This window comes from Corvus kubaryi, unplaced genomic scaffold (genome assembly GCF_017639235.1).
Source record: "Corvus kubaryi isolate FWS band 111438036 unplaced genomic scaffold, C.kubaryi_AGA036_p1.0 split2-37374, whole genome shotgun sequence".
Taxonomy (NCBI): domain Eukaryota; kingdom Metazoa; phylum Chordata; class Aves; order Passeriformes; family Corvidae; genus Corvus; species Corvus kubaryi.
This window is the reverse complement of record NW_024582082.1, coordinates 7,145,659-7,169,979: the sequence shown is the minus strand read 5'-3', so window position 1 is coordinate 7,169,979 and position 24,321 is coordinate 7,145,659. Positions and strand designations below refer to the sequence as shown.

The 24,321-nt window shown below is 46.5% G+C and overlaps 1 long non-coding RNA gene across 3 annotated transcripts; it reads right to left on the bottom strand.

Moving 5' to 3' along the window:
* Window positions 1-5,875: 5,875 nt before the first annotated feature.
* LOC121658159 lies at window positions 5,876-24,067 on the bottom strand. Of its 3 annotated transcripts, XR_006013856.1 has the most exons (4): window positions 23,858-24,067; window positions 22,816-22,878; window positions 8,730-13,187; window positions 5,876-6,962 (listed from the first exon to the last, which is right to left on the bottom strand). It is a non-coding gene; the product is annotated as an uncharacterized LOC121658159 (long non-coding RNA). The 3 variants fall into 3 exon arrangements; XR_006013855.1 differs by lacking the exon at window positions 8,730-13,187 and having other exon boundaries at window positions 23,858-24,030; XR_006013857.1 differs by lacking the exons at window positions 8,730-13,187; window positions 23,858-24,067 and adding an exon at window positions 23,512-23,846.
* Between the last annotated feature and the right edge of the window lie 254 nt (window positions 24,068-24,321).

Sequence of the window (24,321 nt, the reverse complement as noted above, 5' to 3'; positions counted from 1 at the left end):
GAGGTATCTGCAGAAGCATTGGGAGCCACCAGGGTGACGGGTGGCAGGGGCTGCGCTCCCACCTCCCACAGCCTCGGCTGGAAGGAGCCAGCTCATCATCTCCATGACTTATTCACATGGCCCTTGAAATGACAAGGAGGAAGACACTGGTCCTCCAGTTTGTTTCTTTTTGCTTTCAGAGCAGGACCTGATGAGATGTGAGTGGAAGGACCGAGGTGTGCCCTTACCACAGCACTCTCCTCAAAGTGGAGAAGATGTGCGGGAAACCCACTAGAGCCCTCCCACACACAGGATGAGCACAGCACCCACTCGGCACAGACCTGTTCCTACTGATTGGAAATGGCCTGCAAGGGGTCATCTTCAACCCCTTTGCAGAACAACAATGCAGGGGCAGCTGAGCCACCTCTGTGGCACAGTTTCACAATGAACTCACTGCAGTTCAGCAAACCTCAGGCACCTTGTGTCTGGGGAACAGGAACCTCAGCCACTGAGATCTGCAGGATGTGAGCCCAGCTCTGCAGGAAAATGAACTTGCTACAGTGTCAAAAAGTCAATAAAAAATTCAAGAACTTGGCACACAGGACACTTCTGCTGCTGCAGGCACCCCAAGCTCACAAGTGCCTGCTGGGGTACCCCACTGTGTGCCATGAAGAGCCCTGCACAGCTTTCTGCTCTGGAAAACAAACTCAGAAAATTGAGAAAAACTAGGAGAAAGGCTCATGGTACACTCGATAACAACTTACAGCCTCCTGCACCTCTGCTGAGCAAACCACCATTTCCTGAACTGTCAGGCATGAAATATTTCACATACTGGAGCAACCGTCACCGTCTGCTAAGTGACAAACAGAACTTCAGCCTTTCCTGGTATTTAATGCATTAATCAGGGCGTGTCCTGTGTGTCTGTTTGTGATTCTGTAATTGAAAACTTGCTGTCTTGCTTGGGGAGGCAGCAGCAAAAATGTTTGTGTAGCCAGTGTAGATTTAGCCCAAATGACTTTCTGGCCAAGAGTTTCTATAGTGTGCAGTCTCATGCTGCTGCTGCAGGAGCACTGCCAGAAGTACCTGTGGGCATCAGGTAAGGCCATGTCTGAAACACCAAGAACATGCTTCCTTTCCCCCATTTATCCATTCCTTCCACTCCACATCTCACCAATGTGAGGTGACTCAGCTGTAACTCATGAGCTCATGGATCTGGCAGGCTGATCTCTGCAGAAGCATTTATTTTTGTCATTATCCCTCCAGGCCCTCATTGATTATCCCACCAATTCCATACCCAAAAGTGCCAGCAGCCAGTGTGGTCTGGGGCCACCATGTCAGCTCCTGCTTGGGTCTCCAGTTCACACAGCCTTTTCTCTTCAGGCCTCCATATGGATATACACCAAGAGAAGCACACCCAGAAGATGGAAGAAAGGGATTCTCCCCTCTACCTAGAATACAGCAGACCATGCCTAGAACACTGTGCCCAGTTTTGCATCCTTCCAGTACAAGGAAGACACTGACAAAATGGAGAAATAAGCCCCCAAAGCCTGAAGCCACCAGCACAACCAGGGCACTGAGCCCTGGTTGAGAGAGGAGGGGACAAGGGGAGTTGTTCTGCTGGAGAAGGAGAGGCTTTGCAGGCTCATAACACACTCCTGCCAGGGGCTTCTTGAGAGAGCAGACCCAGACTCTCCCTGGGGCAAAAGCTGAAATAACAGATTTAGCCAGGATATCAGGGGATGTTTCTTCCTGCAAGGTCAGCCAAACAGTGGGACAGCTCATCCAGAGAGGTTTCTCAGATTGGAAACAGCTCAGGGCAACTTAGTCTAACCTTGTGGCTGAGCACAAGCAGGATGCTGGAGTACAGCCCTCCCGAGGTCCCTTCCCAGACAAATTATCTTACAGGACTAATTCTGCCATGTTCTTCATATAGAAACCAGATCTTTGCAAGTGGTGCAGCCCACCAGAAGCTCTCTGCTTTCCCCCTCCTACTTAGTGCACTGATTTACCACCTGTTTATCATCTTTCTTTAATCAGCAGCCAGCTTCAGACCACACTTACAGAGGAACTATTTTTCTGTTCAATTTTGATAATATTTCAGTTAAAGGTTTATGGTAAGCCTCCTGTTCTTCCGCTCCTGCCAGCCACAGGAATACCGCTATCAGTAGCCATTCCCCCACTTGTTATGTTTCTCTGCTGCACAAGTTCAACATCGTAAAGCTCCCAGGTGAACCCATCCATATTAGCTCCAAAAGCAGAGGTGAATCCCAACAGACTGTACATGGCATTTCTATCAAAGCCTTCCACACCAGCTATGGCATTCTGTACACTGAAGTGCTGGCTTAATATTTGCTTTATCACACTCCAAAAAAACCCAAGGATTCTGAACTTATTATCCAAGAAAAGATGAAACATCAATAACAAAAACACTCTCCTTCCCCAAACCAAGAAATACTGGACCAAAAGCTCTCACTGAATTGGAAAGGGGGAATTACCTTCACAAGCTGAGACTGCTGTTGGAAGATGCAGAGGTCCATCTGCTGCCCTGTTTCTGGCTCCAGATGGACAATGAAGAGAGCACAACCAGCAATTCTGCAGAGCTCTAAGAAGCCCAACCTGTCCTGGGCTCTGATGTATCACAGCTGGGCTCACAAGTGCTTTCAATTTCTCAAGAATTTAATTTCTCAAAAGATCTAGATGCAAGAACTAAAGCACAGGAGGCCCCTTGCCCTCTATAAAATGTGAAGGCAATTTTAATGTGCGTTATTGCTAGAATAAGCCACAGTACACAATTCCTCATTTCTTAGTGAAGTATACAGGAGTGGAGGGTAATTGGCACAGATGAGTTAGAAAGAGGCAGTTGGTGCCTTGGAAGTTCCTTCCTTTTTTGCATGATATTCCTATTCACACACGGCAGACATTGCCTGCCCTCATGCTCCACTGGAAGAGAGGAACACAAAAAATAAGCACAGAAAAAAAAGAACACGTGCAGGGAAAGACAGGGAAAACCGGAAATATGGAAGAAACAAAAAATAGAAAAGGAAAGTTGAGAATCAGTAGAATTTGGCTTCCACTATGAATGAACAAACACCAAAACAAAACCTAACCAAAACAGTTTCATTTCAAAAATGCAACACTTATTGTGCCAGCGACACATTTGTGCAGGCAGCTCCACTAGAACATTTTCCTCATTTCCCTCTACTTTTCAGAGCACTCAGTACTGCTCCTAAATCAGTTTGATTCATGACAACCCATGATAGCCCGCAGCACCCACTGAATGGAAACCAGTTTTACTGATATTCAGAGGGTAAAACAGAATCAAATCCAAGAATGACTGCAGCAGCTTTAAGCCACTTGCAGTTCAAACAAGATACAAACTTCCTTATATGTATTTCTAAAACAGCATTGGAATTGCCCGATCAAGAGTTATTAAAACTACAGGGTCTGGGTTTACCTGCCCTTAATTCTTCTCCCAGTGTCCCAGTAAATTAGTTTGGGGTCTTCTCTCCAACCCCAGGATACTGGCAAACCAGTGTATCCCCACTATCAGGACTGCACTTCTGGTATCTCTCAACCACTTCTAACCTTGGGTAACAAGCAATAAAAATTTCAAATTATATTGGAGTACCTTTGCAGAGAGGAGCTGATGTGCTGCCAGCTCCCAGCCTGGCTCTGCTGCCTTTGGGAGCCCTGCTTCCAGATAAATGGATCTATTGGCTCCTTTCCCTTCCCCCTGTGCTAAATAACATCACTGCAAAGCCCTGGCTGATGGCAGGATGCAGCCACTGAGAAGTGTTCCTGGGTCAATTGCACCATGGAAAACCCCAGTGCTGAGCTCAGCTGAAGAGCTGCAGCTGCTGGTTACAACACTCAAATGCAATTGGAAATAAAAAGAACATTCACAAAGTAAACAGCACCACAATGGAGCATGCAAAAACGCATTACAGCAGCATTACTTCCTATTTCATTTTCCTTACAGCTCTGAAAATAATAGCTGCAGAAGTCAGTGGGGCTTTTGGGGACAGCTGCTTGTAATCAGGCTGCTGCGGGACTGGCTGAGTACTCAGGAGCCATGTACCACAGACCCACCACTTCTGTGGGATCATCACTTAGGGTGGAAAAGCCCTTTAGGAACTATGGCCAGAGCCCTGCAGATAGCATGGTGTAAATATCTTAGTCTAGCTTGTATTGCATGTAGTCATAAAAGAGAGAAAACTTATGTAGAAAGGGTAATAAAAACCCTTTTGAAGACAAAATGCAATAGGAACAACAAAGATTCATTTAAAATAGCTCAAGTATGTCTTTGTCCAAGGCTCAGAAATCCTTGACAAGCAACTGGGAAGAGGACATGGAGACAGTGAAAGAGGCAGTATTAGGAAACGGGAACTGAAGCAATATCTACTGATGGGAAAAGAGAAGTGACTGGGATATTTCTCAGCCGGTTTCACATCCAGGCACCTCCTTTCATGCACGATCACTCCTGCTTTATAATGGGTGGGAAAGTGAGAGTTTGGAGCCAAACCCCAGATTGCCCAGGGTATGAGGCTGATGGAAACACGCCATCATGTGGGGGGCTGATTTATGAGGCACTTCTGATTTAAGAGAGAATTTTCCCTCCCATGCAAAAACAGCAGGCTGCCAGCAGGGATACTCATGCTTGATGTGGTTGTAGCATCTGCATTACCTCCCTCAAAATATGTGGTTGTGGGTTTATTTTAGAATAGCCAAATACAAAGACGGGTTTATGTTTCTGCTTTCTTATATTTACATATAAACAAACCACTTAAATATACCCCAGAACCACAACAGCCAGCAAACCCAGCTACACCCACGGAGTCTGGGCTTGGTTTAATTTCTAACAATTCTGCCAAGCAGGGACTCCCCACTTCTTCCTATAGTAACTTGTGGTGATGTACTTTGTTTAAAGACATGGTTGGAGAGGCTGTTCTATTGCAAGTGTTTCCTCAGTACCAATTTGTAACTCACATTTTCAGCCATCAGCTGCTTCATAGAACCACAGAATGGTTTGGGCTGGAAGGGACCTTAAAGACCATCTCATTCCAACCCCCCACCATGGGCAGGGACACCTTCCACTAGACCAGGTTGATTCAGAGCCCTGTCCAACCAGGCCTCGAACACTTCAAAGTCTCCCATTCAAAGCCTCACACCACTGGAACACTAGGAACCACTGGGGGTCCTATGATCAGTGGCTGGGGACTTCCACCGTGAGCAGCTTTTTTCCTTCCATCAAAGAGAAATCTTGTATCTCCATAACAATGAGCTGATGCAAGATTTCTAGTGCAAAGGAGGAAAGCCGCACAGCTGGAAATGCAGGGACATTCAGGTAAATCACAGCAGAACACATGGGATTGCATCCACCGTGGGGGTACAACTGAGGGTGACCTGAACACACAGGTTCTGTGTTGTGTCCCCATCTGAAAACACAAGGATGATGCAATTTACCACAGGTTCATTTTTCACAGTCTTTTATCAGAATAATTTAGAAACACCAGTGGACTCTGGCAAGAGGTGGTGTGATGACTGAGCTTACCCTCACTTTGAAGCAGCCTGGGAAATATTAACCACAAACATGAAATGAACATACCACAGCCACAGGGGTTTTTCTTGTTTTTTTTCCCTTTTCTTAGTTCTTTGGGGTTTTTTAGCTCATCAGCCATCTTACCTTCTATAAAGGTATTTTATAGATGTAGAAAAGAAGAACTCAAAATTCCAGAGGTGCATTTCATGCAATACAAAATAGGGTTTCCTTCAGTTTACTATCTTAAATGTGACTTTTGCTGTATCCCAGTATAATACTCAGCTTGAAAGGAGCATATGTTATAATGGCATATGTGAACCAATGTGTTACATGTACAAAGGAGAAATGACTCCTGCCAACATCTTTGAGGACACTTTAATTACTAAAATAGGTATTCTCCTTTTCCAAAACTTGTTTTATTTAAATTCCTTTTTAACACCCTTAATTTAATTTTCAGTGCAGCAGCCAAATAATCTCTAGATAATATCTGACTAGGGTATAGTACTCTATTTTTAGGATAATAAATCTATATGGACTTGCACAGTTAAGTGAAGAACCAAAGCCTGGTGTGAGAACTGATCCACTGATCCCTGGTTCAAACCTCCTTAAAAAAATGTAACAGCCCCAGAAGGCTAGATAATTAAGACACAATGTAGACACTCATGTCCCCATGGGCCTATGGGAATATATGATCTATTTTTCTAATTAATAAAAAATCCAATTTCTAATGCATCAGGTGGTTCCAGGAAGGCAGAGACCTTCTCAACACAGGGATTAAACTGAGATGAATTAATTCAGCAGAGGTTGGGCTTTATTTACTATCAGGTAGAGGGGAAGCCCTTGCTGCGGACTCCTGCCTTCAAGCATTTGGTCAGTGGAATCCAGAGATTGTCTGATAATGGTCTTGGTAGGGTTGGTGTCTGCACATCAGTGAAGATAAATCAAGTGGTAACAGGAGTGTGAGCAAGGCCAAAATCTCCAAGAGCGAGATGATGTAAGGTGTAAAGTGTCCTTCATCCCACCCCAGCACAGCTGAGTATCAAGGTGGATGGCTGGTTCCGTCAAAATGAATCCACTTCTCACACACCCGGCATGCTGGCATTTCCAGAGCTCTTACAGAGCAGACACGGGTTGTATTCTGGCTGCAGAATGCACAGGAAATTAAGATCTTAATCTTCACCAGTTGCAAAGCCATGGCTGTAAACCTCCACTCAAATTCAGAACTAACTCAAACATCTTTATTCCACTTTTCCCTGTGGTGTCCTCTTGTCACCTCAGACACCCCAGTGAGAGTTCTCCCATGGCCATCTGTAGCCAGAGCTGCTGGGTGTGGAGACAGTCAACTGCTGCTCCATGAGAAGCACATCCCTGCTTCCAAGAGGGGGGATTTCCCAGCCTTGCCTTCATCCCCTGCCTCTTCCAACTATAATCCATGTATCAAGAGCTGTAAGGAAAAGGACAACGTTAACATATTGATTATCACTGTATTTCTAGATCAGCTTATAGAAAGTATTCCTTCTTCAACAAAGTGTATCCATTTCTTCATGTGCTTATACTCAGTCTCCCTGCAAGTGTTGTGTGTGTATCTGAATCTGTATCTTACCTGTTTTTAAAACACTGACTTCAAGGCACCTGATAGCACTTCACCTGTGATATACTTTATAAAGCATTTCTGCCACTGGCACGTCTGTCTACACCCTCCCATCTCACAACCTTATTCTGGCTATATCAGAATGACCCATATTCTTATTTAATAACTTATTTATCTACACAAAATGTTTAGAGTTGCAAGTCAATACGCCTGCCATAGAAAGGACAGCCTTCAAGACTTGGACCTGTAAAAATGGCTGATGACAGCAGATGGACTTTTCTCAGCCACAGGGTGAACAAAGTATATAGTATAGTTTCTTTTTAACTATTATTTTTTCCTGGTTAAAGTAGTTCCTCTGTCAGTTACAAAACAAGGAGGCTGGAAATAGCTGATGTCAACTCCAGGAAAGCCCTTGCAGAAGCCTGATTGCTTCTCAGCCAGTTATGATCCCCTGAGACTGACTCATGCGTTGTCCTGGGAAGAGCTGCACTGGTATCCTGTATTTACAAGGCTTCAGACCATACTTAGGCTGAATTTCTCTGGACAACAGGGGTGGCTGGTGGCATAGAAAATTATATAAACAGCATAATTCTCATGGTCTCTGTCACCTGCCAGTGCTGGTGACAGTGAAAAACACATGAACATACAGGAGTCACTCAGTTATGTCATTAAACAAGTTGAAATCAAATACTTCAATGTGCAGAGCATTATTTGTCTCGAGTAACTAAAACAAATTTTGAAACAGGACTTGTTTGGAACTTTCTCATCTCAGCATTTTTGGCCTAGAAAACATGAATTCAATGAAAAGGAAATTCCCCACAAGTACATTTGAATTTTGCTTAAATCACCCCATATAAATATAAAATCAAAATAAAACATTTCAGTTGTGTTTATTAAAAAAAAAAACAAAAAAACCCAACCCAACAAACAGCACAAAGGACAGCTGTCTTATTGAAATGAATGAATATATTTAATTTTTGCTCAGCCTGACCATGACCTGTGTCCATCTGAGCTACCATCAAGCCATGAACCTTCTAAGTAATTTTTGCACTTCCTGACCCTGCTTCTGTGGCCAGAGTCCTTACCCAGGCTACATCACTCACAATCTATTTAACCTTTAATTAATCTTGGAGCTACCCCGTGGACATTCCTGATCACTAGTGAGACTGTTGCCAAGGGATGAACCCCTGATTCCCAAGGCACCCTTCCCTGTTTCAATATTAAGGTGGGTGACTGCTCCCAGAGCAGGACTCAGTGGAGACCCTTTTTTTGCTGTATATGGAAAGGGTGACCACTAACCATTTGGATTTTCAGCTTTGTACCTGACAAATTCTTTTCTCTCCATTAATGCCCAGTAGCACACTCATAAGGCAAGATAAAGAGAAAGCATCGAGACCAACAGTGACATAACATGGCTAATATTAATAAGTTGAGTCACAGTCACTATGTTGAAATTTCCTGTGAAGATGGTGTTTCATTTTCTTATGGTATTGTTTCTTTTTAAAGTTGATGGAAACTCCTTTTAAGTCCATCTAAATACAAGCCAACAAATGCAAGTAGACTTTCAAACATGCAAAATGTTAAAATAGGTTAATTCCTCAAGGCAAACTGAGCCCTCACCAAGAACTGTGCCATCATTTTCTTCCTGTCACCCCCTGCTCTTCACACTGCAGCAGCAGCGTCCGCCACAGTTCTCTGCAGCTTTGCTCACCACCAGCCCTGCATTCACAGCTATTTTTGGCACTGCTGCTGTGCAGTGGCCAAGTTCTCAGACCTTATTTGCGTGATTCTTCAGAACTTTTTCCAACTAAGTGTTTGGGTTTTTTTCTCCATCCTGACTCAACATTTTTATTGTTCCTGGGTCAACCAGCAGGCATCTAGCCTTGGCATCATTCCTATCTGCCTGGGCCAGTTGCAGCAGTTCTTATGACCGGTGCCAGTTCCCAGGTGGGTGGAGCAGGGTGGGAGGGAGGGGGGACCTGCTGTATTTACTAAGAGCCCATCAAAAACTCTACAGAGCAAACAGCCCCTCCGGAGCTAAAAGGGCATGAATTTGGATGCATCCCCATAGGAAGGCAGTTCCCAGGCAGCTTTCTGCTGGGTACCTGCTTTGTGGACTGAAGGCAAGGTCTTGGGGTCAAGGGCATCACCAAAACAGAAGAAAAAGTCATTAACCCGTTCTACTCAATGCATGCCAGACCACATGTGGAACACTCTCTTCAGTGTGGTCCCCACAAAGATGTGGACAAGCTGGAGAGGGTCCAGAAAAGGGCCACTAAGATGACCCAAGTACTGGAAAGTTGCTGCAAGAGGAAAGGCTGAGACAACTGTGGTTATTCAGCCTTGAGAAAAGAAGATCCCAGAGGAGAATTTAGCACCATACTTCAGTATTTCAAGAGTGGCTACAAAGGAGATGGAGACTCCCTTTTTACAAAGAGTCACATGGAAAAGACAAAGGGTACAAGTTACTCCTGGGGAGATTCTTTTTAGTCAGAGGAGGAAAACATTTCACAATAACAACAATCAGCCATTGGAATAATGTCCCCAGGGGAGCAATGGATTCTCCAACGTTGGACATGTCTACTATTCAGTTGGACAGGGTGCTGGGTTATTTTGTCTAGAAAGTGCTTTTGCCAAGAAAGGTTGGACCAGATGATTCTTGGGATCCCTTTCAATATGGGACTTTAGGATTCTATTTTTCTTCCCATCCCTGTTTTTTACACTCATTGTTGAGCTTGTGCTGGGTTCCCTCCTGCTGAGGACTTCACCCAGCACCTGATACATGCCAAGGCTCTGAGTTATTGAATGTGGAGGGGAAGGCAGAGGAAATGACACTGTGGGAGGCTAGTGCAGAGGTGCTGTGAGCAGACAACCCCCCATACACCAACAACATCCTGCCAAGCACAGAAGGCTCCATTCACTGACAGCCCTACAGATCCCCAGTGTGAACCCTGTGGTACACAAGGTCTACACAAGGGTCCTGGGTGCAAGTCAAACGAGTGCAAATATCACATTGTCCATGCTTGCTTTACAACAGGGGACAGCTGACCTCTTTAATCGTCCACTCTTGTTCACTAACAAACCACCAAGTGTAGGCTGGGGGCAGGCTGGAGGCACCGGTGCTGCTGGGACAACCTGTGCCAGTGCCTCACCACCCTGAGGGAACAATATTCAGTCACATTTTGGCCCCTCAAGTTACTGACTCAGGTTCAGTTCCTGGTGAGCTCCTGCTGCCCCCAGGCAGGGCAGGGCTGCAGGAAGGACAGGGCACACAGCCAGCAGTTATTGCAGTCCTTAGAAACAGCTGAGTCAGCCCTAATACATGATAAACTGTTGACTCATATTTTCAGTTTCCTTGGTTTTAATCAAAATGCAACTGTGGAGAAATCACATGATGCCATGCTCTCACAGGAAAGCTCCAAATGGATTTTTATCATTTGGAGTAAACTCCATGCTTCTCCCTTATTATCTGGTGACCTTAAAATGTTAATTGCAGCATTTTTCAAGAGCAAACACAATTCCAAAGTTCCTGTTTTCTAGAAAAGCCCAGACACCTGGTGAGGGTACAGATGGCAGTAGGGATGAGATGAAGCCATTGCTCAGAGAGAGCACCACACAAGCAGTGTGACCTCAGCTGTGAAGTTCTGAAGGCACAGAAGAAATTAAGAGGCGATTCCCAGGCAATGCCATGAGAACAATTAATCAGAAACGGGAAATGGCACACATAAAAGGAGTTAACCACAGAAACATGCCTTTGGTGCTACCTGCCAGGATTACAAATGCCAGCAAGTGAGTTAGGGAATCAGTGCACTGCTGGAAGCCTCCACCAGCTTCACAGCATTTGCTCCTTTATCTGTAGCACTTTGCCATATGGGCTTGATCCAACACCCATACGGACGTTTTCCTGCATCCCTAGCAGGCTTGTTTCTATTTTTGGTGGATCTAGAAGCTTACAATCCTTGTGTGTGCCAGTGTTGGAAAACATACCAGTTTAAAAATTTTTGTATGTGACTTTAGCCAGGTTTGTTCACATTTGCCCTAGGGGAAGGGAACTGAAGCTTCTTTCTAGGGCATTGTTTCTCTAGGTGAGGCCTGATGGGATTAGCATTTCAACAGACTGGAGTAGCCCCAACGAGATAAGGCCATCAACAGAACATCAGCGGCCATCTATGAACATTTACTCCAGACTCTGGCAGAACTGGAGACATCTCCTCTGGAAAAGAGGAGGAAATAGAGATAAGAAAATCAAGGAATCTAATTCTAATTAACATCAGAAGCGAAGAAATCCGGATCCAATAGGAGATCAAATACTAAGAACTACACAACTTGAGACCAATGAACACTGACCCAATTAGTTTCTATGAGTTTTGCCTGTATTAAAGATCTGAAAAACCTAGTAATGTTATGTGTCATGGAATGATTCTCTCTGCACACCCCATGTGAAAAACGAGGTTCACTCTCCTGTTAGAATTTAAAGAGTTTAATATAAAGACAATAAGAGACACATAAAATAAAGCAAAGGGATAACGGCCAGATGTCTTGGCGCTCTGCCAAGAGCACGCCTGATGCCCGAGGTGAGTCCTTTTTATACCATTTTTACTGTCTGTTCTCTATTCATATTAAAACTTTTCCAGGAATTGATCTGCATGGCCACTCTTTGGGTCCGCCTTTTTAGAGCATGCGTAGTCTTCGGCCTTGTGGTTTTATTTCTTTTGATTCTTGGGGTTGGGCCCGCTAGGTAAGAGTCGATGGTAGGGTGGATCTCTTAATTCCTCAGAGAGTCAGGGCTGATTGCAGCTTTGGGCCTCTTTGCCCCCCGGGCAGAGCGGTGATAGCGGCTCTTGGACTCTCCTGGCCGCCCGTTCTTCGGGCGGAGTAGCCTTTGGGCCCTTTTGTTCCCTGGACAAAGTGTTGATTAGCAGCTCCTTGGGCCTCATCCTCTGCTCGCTTGGAGGTTATCTTACTTGCTCACACTTGCTAACATTCTTGCTAAAACGAGAGAAAACTACATCCACACAGCAAAAAGCATTTCTAACATTATATAATATCTACTTTAATACTTTGCGAGAAGCCAATACTATAATATATGTTTATAACACCCCAGCTATGTGTGGATGAGATGATTTCTGTGGTACATCCTGGCCAGAACAATATCCTGGCCAGAGAATAAAGTAATGCCTTGACTCTCTAACATTAAAAATGCTGTTGGAGGGCTTTTTTGTTTTTTTCCCACAGTTTCAGTGACACCAACATGGCCCAAACTCCTGATTCTGAAGAACCCCAGGCATTTCTTGTGCTTCCTCTGATGCGCTCAGCATCAGCTCCTGTTAGAAATTCCCAACAACTCCCAGAAGTTTCCAAATAGTTGCCACATCTGCAGGCAAGACATGCTGGGCAACAGCTTGTTCCTTGGGGTTGCTGGACGAGCAGCTAGCAGTTCCCATTTGTGGAGCATGTGTATGTCTGCATGCCCAAAAGCTTCCCATCCCATTCTTCCCATGTCACATAGCACTTCTTTTCAACTCTGAGAATTCCTGTAGGAATAACGCTTCATCTCAGGAACACCTGAATATCTATTATCACCTTAATTGAGCTTTGATTTATTCAAGCAGTTAAATTAAAACAACAAACTAAGGCTGAGAGTATAGAAAAACCTCAGCTGCTTGGCTATCTACCTAAGAAACTCTGATAATTTGATTCACCTTAATCATCTGAATCAATAATACCACCAAGGTCATTAGGGCAACTGCTGTGCATGAACAGGAAGCACAAATGGTGCTTAAGGCAGATTAGGAACAGGAAATGTACCACTATTTGTTTTTCCTCTCTCTCCTGTACATCCATTACCTCTAAATCAGTAATACTGACATTTTTCCTAGCCTACAGTTGCACATTAACAATTATGGAGAGGTTCAGGTGAAAAGGGCTGAAGATGTGAAACCACAAAGGTTGTGAGTGGTTCAGGAGAGCTGGAACCGTGGGAAGCACTTAGGTGCCAAGCATGAGTGTTGGCTGCATAATTCCTCTGCAGACAATGCTTGATGCAAAATAAGCACCAAACCAGGAAAGAGTGATGCTCTGGAAAAAAATGAGAGAGGCAAAAATCGACAGCTAAGTACCTCAGGAGGTGTCCCAGATGAATATCCCTTTTTGAATTTATTATGTTGCACAGGTTGTTAGAGACTTAAAACAGTGGGCTTTATTTCCCCCTCACTGCCTAGAAGTCAGAATTTCTTGGATCATTGCTTCCTGTCACTGGAGTCTGGGACAGAAAAGATGCTTCACATGGCAACTGGAATGGTTATTACAGGGTTAAACTAGTAAAATTAAATTAAAGCTAATTTATTTAAATAACTCTAGGAAATACTGGCTGTAACACAACTGCAAACCTAAAGTGCTAGCCAGGTTTGTTAAATAATCATAATTAAATCAAATACATCTCCATTAGCAACTTATCATGCTTTACAACACAATTCATTTAGCAAGATGGTTCAAATTTTTATGAGTTTATTTTATAATACCTGGATATCAGAGTAAGTTTTTTTGTATGCAGTCCAGAAGCCAAAATTATGATTGTTTTCAGGCTGCAACTAATCAGCTATGAAGCACTCTGCTCACTTCACTGTGTAAGCACAAGGACAAGCCAAAACTTTCCTGCCAATCTGGGGGATTTTTAGCAAAAACCTGAGTTTTTGATGAAGCTGTTTACTTGCAGCCATTATTTTCATTTCAGAAGAGTTCCCTTGGTGGTATTTTTAATTTTCAGTGGGTTAAACACTGCTGCAGCTTTCTGTGAGTAGTAAAGTACTTTAGCTTTGCCATTTTCTTGCACATGGGTACACATTTGTACCTTGCTTTGGGCTGAGTTGTTTCTTTATCCAGACCACACCAAAACAGTGCCCTCCCTGCCCCAGCCTGTTCACCCCTCAGCTCTGCATGTCTCTGCTACTTCACCCTGATCTACGGGAAGCAATATTTTACATTCTGATGACTCAAGGTTCACACAACACATCATAGTTCCCTATTTATGGCACAGTGACCCTTTGCATGGCTCCCCACCCCGGCAGGTTTAAAGCCACCATGGACACTCCCCAACACGGTAACCCTGATCCTTGAGGTTGGGTTTGTTCCTTCACACCACAGGATTTATTCCTGGGGTGTCTCATTCTTGCTTAAAGCAGCCTCTGTGTCCAGGCTTCCACAGCACAGCTGGTGTGACAGTGACAGCACTGGGGTTCTGCTGGCCTGTTGTGTTACAGGCACAAACAAATAGCTCCAGCACCCTGCATGCACTGAGTTATTTCTCATTCCCTTATTGCTAGGTTTCCCAAGTTACACTGAAACTATAGAGGATTTGATTACATACTTCAAGATACAGCCCCAGTAACAACCAGATCATGAGAGCAGGAATCAATGACCCAGCAGCAGTAACCCCAGGTTTATCACCTCACCTGCCTCCTGCCAGCTCTCTGTGCTTTCATCATCATCAAAGTGGCATAAACACAGAATGGTTTGGGTTGGAAGGGATCTTAAAGCTCATCATGTTCCAACCCCCCTTCCATAGGCAGGGACACCTTCCACTAGACCAGATTGCTCCAAGCCCCATACAGCCTGGCCTTGAGAACTTCCAAGCTTCTCTGAGCAACCTGTGCCAATGCCTCACTACCCTCTCAAGGAAGAATTTCTTGTACATATTCAATAAACCTCTGCCCTCTGCCAGTTTGAAGCCATTTTGCCCCTTGTCTTGTTACTCCAGGCCCTTGTCAGGAGACCCTCTCCAACTTTTACATTTGCTGATCAGCTTCAAACCAGAACTAAAGGCAACACAGAATACTGCTCCTATTTTTTTAATCTTCGATTTTTCTTTCCTTAGCAGGGTGTGTCTTCCAAGAACACAACACTAACAAAGGAAAGCTTCTGCTAACACAGACTCGGGTCCTCAGGGCTATCTCTGCACTGCAATGCAATCTGTCCTTAGAAATGCTAGTGCCAGGAGGAAACCAGACACTTTTGCAAATAGGTCCAAATCAAATATGTCAACATTACAAGCCCTAACAAACAAAAAACTCACTTGAAAGCTACAATCCTTCCTGCTCAAGGCCATAATACATTCATGTTCTTGGGCTCACCTTCATCAGGCTCAAAATAGCCCAAGAGTCCCCAGCCCAGTGCAGCCAACACCTGTGCCCAACCTGCACCAGCAGCACCAGCCTGACTCCAGTGATGGAGCCAGTACAGCACATTGGGAAGGCAGAACTCATCCTAGATATGCTCAGGGTCAGAAACACATAGGTCTGCCAAGTCATCCAGCCTTGAGCTTGAGTGTATTTACAAGGTGGTCTAGCAAGCCTGACTCTGTGTCTCTAGCTGTCATGAAGAGCTGGATGCTCCTGTTCAGCCCAAATGCCCTCTAATGGAAAGCAAGGCACAGGGAGAAGGGGAACAGTGTACCTCTGCCTTGACATGGAGACCCAGGACCAGGACTCCTACAGCCCACAGTGTACAGTGAGCAACAGTTACAGACACAACTCCCAATCCAAAATCTTATCTATACTCCAACTGTATTACTTGCACAAAAAATAGTGTTAGCCACCAGGGTTTTTTTTTCTCTTTCCCATGATGTTTCCAAGGCAAAAGAACAGACATTATCAAGCAGGTTTGATGACTATAACAGAGAAATATCCTACCACTGAACACTCACATAGTCTTTTTTGTCCCTTTCTCCATGTAAATTCTTAGTTCTAAACAAAGGAGAGCAGACAAGATAAATTACAGAGGAAGATATACTTGAACAAATAGATATACTTCTTTTTTCCTAAAACTGTCTCAATCCAGTTTATACTGGCTGGGAAACAGCACCCTCCATTCTCCTCAAACAACAAACAAACCCTGGGCTACTGATGCGTTCTGCAATCAAAAACAGGCCTGGTTTTGCTGGAGCAGGCACTGAATGCTGTACTTAGGGCAGAACTCAAAACCTCACGTAAAATGGGCTAAGAATCAACAAGTTAAATAATCTGCTGAACAGGAGGAAAAGCACTTAGGGAATGTTTTTCTCACAAAAGAAAAGAGGAAAGCTTATGGGTCATCTTGAGTGCTTCCCGCAGAGGAAGCCACAGGGAGGGCTGTACTGTAGCGGCAAAGCTCCTCTCCACCTGGGTGAAACCAGGACTTTGCTCTATCTCCTTTAGGCTACACCCAACCAGGAAAGAGGGGATTTCAAAGAGAAAAGGGATGGCTCACCACTCAAACGTGTCTGCAAACATAAAAGTAATTTCCCAGCTGTGAAATTCACTTGGGGAGTCAGTGCCTTAAAATAACAGCTGTGACTCAGCACCGCAAACAGTGGCTGCTCCAAATAAAATGCTGGATGCATGGGAGGGATGAGCACCAGGGATGCAGGCCTTTAATTTATTAGACGATCACTATCCTTGCCTGTCTGGACTAAGCCCATGAAAAGCTGCAGGAATGAGTGTCCTCAGGAGCCCAAAGAGGGCTTGGTAGTCCTCTCTGTGAAGACATTTTTCCTAATATCCAACCTAAACCTCCTCAAGTTTGAGGCTATTTCCTCTTTTCTATCACTTGTTACCTGGGAGCAGAGACCGATCCCCACATGGCTCCAACCTCCTGTCAGGGAGTTGTGGAGAGTGAGAAGGTCCCCCCTGAGCCTCCTTTTATCCAGGCTGAGCCCACCACAGCTCCCTCAGCTGCTCCTCATCAGACTTATGCTCCAGGCCCTTCCCCAGCTCTGTTGCCCTTCTCTGGAAACACTTCAGCCCCTCAATGTCCTTCTTGTCACAAGGGGCCCAAAACTGAACCCAGGGTTTGGGGTGTGGCCTCACCAGTGCCCAGCCCAGGGGGACAGTCACTGCCCTGATTTCTGCACAGCAGGAGCTGGTTTTATCTGCACTGTGTATTTGATATAAATTAAAGCTCTGTTTGAGACAGCTCCTCCAAAGCTCCTTTATGTGCTGAGGGACCTCCCATATTGATGCTTGTTATCATCAGGCTGTCCCAAACTACAATTTTATCTTGTCCAGAGGAAGATGATGCAACAGCTGCATGGGAAGTGTCAGCTATTTTATGCAGTGCTGTTTATTGTTTCAAAAAAGCAACTTTTAGAATGGAGTGGTTGCAGCCATGTTTACTGACCTCCTCAAGAAGGCTTTTGGCTGTGCCTTTTCTTTCCTCTAAGGGAGGGAAAAATACGAGCATGAGAAAATTGGCGTATGGTAGTGAAGAGGAGAAATCAAGCAGGACTGTCCCTGGCTTGGGCTCCTCCTCTGCACCCATTCTGGCTTCTCCCGGGGGCTGAACTCCAAGGGTTGAGCAGATAAGACAATCCATTTCTCTATCTTATCTCTTGTTCATTGCATTATCTTAGCACAAACACAGTTGTTTTCTCCACTGCTCAGTTAAATTCCCTCGGAGGGAGCAGCAGCCATGGCATTGCCTAGGATGCAAACAGGGCTGGGGGAACTGGTCCATCCTCCACTGACTTTGCTGGAAGACGTGGCAACACTCTCCCAGCAAAGGAACATTGCCCCATGCAAATAACTCACTTGGAATTAAAATGCCTGCCTGCTTTCTTTTCTGGAGCTTGCAGTTACCCTTCTCATTCAGGGGCATAGAACCAGTTCAGCTTTATCGGCTCCAGCCACCTCCACCATCACTAACCTCATGCCATGACAATATTACATCACCCCTCAAGAAATAAAGGATGGCAGCAGGATTTGGGCTCCTGAGGACACATATTCCTGCAGCTTTTCACAGGCTTGGTCCAGACAGGCAAGGATAGTGATAGTCTAATAAATTAAAGGCACATTGACACCACATTAAAATCAATTTCAGGCTTCCAGAAAGGCCAGTTCAGTTCTTCCCATCAGCAGGTGTCACTGCCTCAATAATGACAAGCAGGTAACTAGCAGGCTGTAATTAGCAGGCTGCCCAGACCCACACACCGATGCTGGCAGGACCATGCAGCCTGTCCCTCAGCATTATGGCTCAGCAGGACTGGGGAAGGATGAAGCCCAGGACCCGTGCATCTTTAATTTCCAAGGCTCACAGCCCACATTCCCCAGGAAGGAGCAATATTTTAATTGTCTCCAGGAAGGACATTTTTTTAAATTTGCAGGACATGGAGGTCACCAGGTAAATGCTTTAGGTGGCATTTCAATAGGTCTTATGAGAAACCCAGAGGAAAGAAGGCAGAAGTTTAAAGTTTTTCAGCTCCAAATCTTCCTGTTCTGTGCCTTCCACCATCAGATGGTGCACAGGAAAAATCTGTTTCATCTGTGGAGCCATGAGCAGACAAAGCTACTGAGCCATGTCCAGGAGTCAGCAGCCACCTCTGATCCACTCAACAGTGCTATGAAAATATGGTATTCAAGACGATCCCTTCCCTGAAACAGACTGGGAAAACTGGTTTTGCAGCCCTTCAGTCATGCTAATTTGCTGACGGAAAACAAGGTGTTTGTAAGGGAAAGCCAGTTATGTGGGCTTTACTCAGCTTAATCACTGTATTAATTGTATAGGAGATGAGCACCATTTAAGTTGTATAACTAGTGTACAAGTCTCTTTAAGCAGGGTTCACTTAGAACAAGAGCATCTCAGCCATGAAACCACTTTCTCTCCAAAAGTGTCCCTCCTAATAGCTGGAAGAAGTAAAAAGAGAGGAGAGGCTGCCCTGAGGCTCTTCACCACAACCATGAAGGTCAATAACACAAGGCGTTCCCTTTTCTCCAGCGACAAGGTTTCAGCTGCAAGAGGTTTACTTGGGCAGAATAAGCTGTGGACATATTTTGCTAAAATAAATGCAAAGGCTCTATAAGGCAAACGGGACTGACTCAAACTCCTCTGAAGTAACGGAGTGCTTTTGGCAGCAGCTTAACTGCTCCGCAAGGGAGGACACCTCACATCTCCTTTGCCTGTTTCTTCAATCAAATCCACCTGCAGTTTCTCTACCAGACCCAGCCCACTTCTGCTCTCCTGCAAACCCCTCGTTTGCATCTCTCTTCTACAAATAATCCCCCTCCAGGTTTCCTCTGGTCCTCCAGGCCACACGTTACTACCTACACTCAGTGTACAGTGATTTTTCCCACAATGGTCCATAACACTCATTGAAAAACCTGGAGCATTCAAAAAAATTACTGTATTTGCTTTTTTTAGCTGTTGTAGCTGAGCTGCCTCCAGGATAGGGCTGTGTCTGGCAGGTCTCCATAGCTGCTGTGAAGTGATAAGTGCAGCAGCCGCTGCAGCTCAAAATGGGACAGGAAAGGGTGGGATGGGTGTCAGAGTGAGAACAAGCCATGACAAACATGAGGCAGGAGACTGAAACTCCTGGTGAACCAGAGCCACTGACAAAGATATCCACAGGCCTCCAGGGCCATGAATGAAAGGAACCCCTGCAGAGCTGCCTGGCACACATCATTGTTCCCAGAATGACACAGAGACAAAGCCGGTTCTGTTTTTCCTGTCTTTATAGATCTCTTGTTTCAGCCATGTTGCAGTCTTTGCTGTCACACCACAGACCTGAACTTGACCTAGAACCCTGGGGATAAACTCAACACAGGGGTAAATCCAATGGTTTGACTTGCAACCCGTGGAAAGGCCCCAACTTGGGAGATGTAACACCCATCCAACAGCTCAAAGCCACTGCTGGAGGATGATTTTGGCTTCCAGAGGAAAAAAAAATGGACAAAACCAAAATGGACCCATGTCTAGGTTTTGGGAACTGGGGTGGGGGTGAGGAAGGGGCTGACAGGTGGAGGTTTGGGAACTCCTCCCGGCTTGCCTTGGGTTGCTTTGGGGCAGCTCCTCCAGCACCCAGGGCCACCTGCAGGTCCCGTGGGCGCCACTGCCCTCTGCAGTCCCCAGAGGAATGCACAGCTCGCCTCCACACAGGACATACCTTCCACCCCCTCCTTCCAGCCTCACCTCACGTGGGCTTCCCTATGAAATTCCAGGCCAGAAGAGAAGTCATCCAATAAAAAAGCATTCACCTGCAGCGGGAGCACTGGAATCAGCACTGGGGGGCAGGAAGGTCCCTGTCCTGTGCATCCCCACACCTCGGGACTCCCCAGCAGAACTGAGGTTCTTGTAGAATGTGCTGAGGAATGGCCAAAAGCCCAGAGCAGAAAGCACATTGTCCCACACTAATCTCGCCTCCCATGCCCTTTTGCGGGAAACCCGATACCTTACCTCAGCCCTGAGAACATGGCTAAAGGTGCCCTGCACATCCGAGAGTGGAGCTGTGGCTACACGCTGCCTTCAGTCACACAGTTTGGGGCACGCTTGACTCTGCATAGGTATTGTGGGCTAAATGGGATACTTGAAGCTGATTTAGAGTCAGTGAAGACTCAGTGGAGCATAGCACACTCAGCTTGAGCTCAAAATGGATGTTGAAGCAGTTGCGGTGGGTAGGCAGAGAGCAGCACCAGGAGAGGACACATTACAAGGATAATCACCAAAGATAAACGTTTTTACAACTTGCATGAAAGTCCTTGAAGTTTTCTAGATCACTGAGATATGGCTGGATCAGGATCTGGCAGAGGGCAGGGAGTGACAGCCCAGAGGGAGCCAGCACTTCTGCAGCCACCCATGGAGATGCATTGCTCTAGAGGCAGAGAGCTGTGAGCCGTTGGGACAATTCCAGAGTCCCTGCTCCTCCCCAGCCTGCACGGAGGGACCAGGAGAAATCCTCATGGAGTCTGCTGGCTGCATGGGACCTATTTTGGAGGTGTCCTGGGAACTCCTGCCTGGCCCCCTTGCAGGCTGCCAGCCAGGACAGAGGTTGGTCATGCTGGTGTGCTGGGAGCTGTGGTTTTGAATAAACATTTCTGCTCTGAAGGCTTTTCTGAAGTAACCCAGTCGGATTATTACACAAAAAATCTACACCTCAATGCAAAAAGCAGAAATAGAGCCAGTTTTATGTGTGTATTAGCACACAGTATTTGCTTTGAAGCAGCAAGTTAATCATAAAAGCAGTCCAGTCTGTGACATGTTTGCAAAACAGAAAGCAGAAGATAAGAAAGGGCATTTGTGGTGAGGGTTCTGGCACCTGGGTGTTTTCAACACAGAGACTAAACCCCACCCACGACTCCTATGCACTGTCCCCCCCACTGTACCCAGGGCAATTTTGAAAGCCCTGATAATACTGCTGTTACAAATACAGCAAGGGAAAGAGACTGCAAGTCTGGGCTTATTCCTGGGGGAGAAGTGGAGGAAGGATGCTCCTTGACAGAGCTGAAAATTTAGCTCTTCACCAGTGTGCCCTGATCCCAGTGCAGCGTGCTCAGCTCTCCATAGCATAAACTGGTGTCAGTGTCCAAGACTTGATAAGCTGAACAAGCACCCATGGGCCATACTTAGCCAGCATTTCCAGTGTCAGAGCTCATGCACTTTTCCCAGTGATGAAATTGTATCTTTAGGTACAGAATCATAATGGGCTCAAGTAGTTTCCCTTGGGAGCAAGGTTTTGATGGAGAAACAACAGAACCATGGTCACAAACGCAGACTCTGAACATTGAAATCCCCCAATGATCATTACAAGACACACAGGCAACATCAATGTGTCTGTGCTGTTCCTTGCCGCATTCCCTGCAGCAGCCAAAGGGTGCTCACTTGCTTACACTGTTTCTCTGAACTGCCCAAGCCTGGTGATTTCTCTGTGCTGGTAAAACCCTGCTCAGAGACAAACTGCATCATCTCACCAGCTCTTCCAAGATACACACTGCCAGAATACTTCTTCTGCAATGCCAGGGCTGGGCACGGCAGTCTCATTTCCTGATCTGAGACAGCACAGTAACAATAATATTTTCCAGTTCTACTGACTGACCTACACCACCTAATTTCCAAAAGATATCAACAAGCACTTTACACACCCAAATATCAGCTCTGTGGCTGCTCTGACCACTCAGCAGTTCTGAAAGAGCTTCTCCTCAGGTGTTGCTCCTGCCTGCACCATCACCACCAAGCACCCTGCAACCAGGCTCGGCTCTGGAGACAGCCAAGTTCTCCAACTGCTGCTTCTAGAGCACCCTCCATCCCAGCTCCTGAGCAATACGCACAAGCCTAGGACAGGGATGCCTGAGCATCTTTCACCCAGCCACTGCCCAAAGTGTTTGTCTGGCCCTATAGCTTGGCTCCAGCCCTCTCAGTGCCTGCAGGTTACCTGGGCCAGGTGCATGCCTGAGGCCACCACACAGTTTAAAAACAAGCAAATGTGAACATATGAACACATAGCAGCATGAGTATGGGCTGAACACAGCCTGCCTTTCCAAACACATCCTTAGCTGTAGTGGATCTGCTCCCAGCTGCACCACCCATTTTTGCCTGCTCCAGCAGCCCTTTGCAGGGGAAGCTGAAGGATGTTACTTGCTCTTCACTAACTTAAAGCTGGGCTGGTGCAAAGGCAAGTCCTAAGCATGGCCTCAGCTGCTACATATTGAAGGCTCTGCTCTCAAAAGGAAAACAAAGATCACAGCAGTTGCTAGACGAACAAACTTAATTTCATCTGCCAAGGCCAGGGTAAAGCCTGGGGCACTAAGCTCCACAGCAGCTACCTGTGGGGAGACCCTGTCCTCACTGGTCTCCATCCTCAGCAACTTATAGTGTAGTCTTAGTCCAACCTCAACATTATCCCCTTATCCCAGTCCCCAGCTCACACAATGCCATGGTGTGAGCTAAACCCACATTAATTACTCACCCTCTTCAGATTCCTGACCTTTTCTTCACACTCTGGCTCCACCAGCAGCAGTGTGTACCAGAACTACAATCAATACATGACAGAACAGAAGGAAATTAAATTTATAGTTTATTATAATTTGTGCAAATCAGCTTATGCTTGGGCAACAGATCTTTGCAAAATCTGTTCTCCCTTCCCAGATATAAATTCCTTGCTGGAATTAAGAAGGATGCTGGGCAGGCAGTGCTGTTCCAAGGAAAGGGCACCAGAACTATGGCCATCTGAGAGCCAAGGGTCAGTCCCTGCCTCCTTCTTGGATGGAAGAAAATAAATGAATATAGAAAGGAAAGCCAAACTGAGGCAGTCACCCAGGTCAGAACATTTTCAGCTCAAACAACTAAAGATGGCAGAATTACAAGCAACTAGAAACTCGAAGAGAGGAACTTGCTGTGGGATAAACTGAATCATCAGAGCATTAGGCAGCAGTGACCAGCTCTCCAGCAGTTTGGGGAACACATGCACCAAAGAAACCCCACAAGCAGAATCACAGAACCACAGAATCGTGTGGGTTGATCAGGACCTTAAAGCTTGTTCAGTCCCAACCCCCTGCCATGGGCAGGAACACCTCCTAGACCAAGTTGCTCCGAGCCCGATTCAACCTGGCCTTGAACAGGCATCCACAGCTTGTCTAGGACATCGAAGCCAGTATTTTACTACCTTCGAGTTCAGCGGGAGCTCACAACACCCAGTCCCTGGGGCGCAGAAGACGACGGGACCCGGCAGCGGCCGGACCGGTGCGGGTGGGGGGCGGAGGGGGGGGTCATCCCTGAACGGGCAGGTACCTCTCCCGAGCTTGTACCTGCCCGCGGAGAGGAGGAGCGGGAGGATGAGGAGGCCGATGAGGAGGATGAGGAGGATGAGGAGAAGGGGAGCGCCGAGGGGCCGCGAAGGGACCCGGCTGCAGCCGCTCCCTCCGTCCCCGCTGCCAGACCCGTCGGGGTCGGCACCCTTCCCGGGACTCCCCGGCCCGCTCCGCTCCCGGCCCGCTCCCGGCTCCGCTCACCTCCCGCGGGGTCGCCCGTCGCCCCCAGCCCCACTCCAGCCGCGGCCCCGCTCCTCCGTGTGACACCGCGCTCCGCTTTCGCTTTCCCTTTCCTGGCGAAGGAGGGGCGGCCTCGGCTGCCGGCCGCCCTCGGGGAAGGGTCTGGGGGAGCCGGGGCGGGGGGAGCCCAGGGGGACCGGCCTGGAGCCGGGGGCACGCCTGGGCTGCGGGCAAAGGGACTCCCCCAGCCCGCCTCCTACACAGCGAGTTTATCTCTTCCCCAGACGCCTGATCGCAGTATTCCCCTGACCTGGAGTAGGACAGGTGAAGAAGCACTTCGATTCGTCACCGAAGGGACCAGAGGGGTTTAACAGACATGTAGATGTGGCACTTGGGGACAAGGTTTAGTGGCGGGCTTGGCAGTGCTGGGGAAATGGTTGGACTCAATGATTTTAGAGGGCTTTCCCCACCTGAACGATTCTATG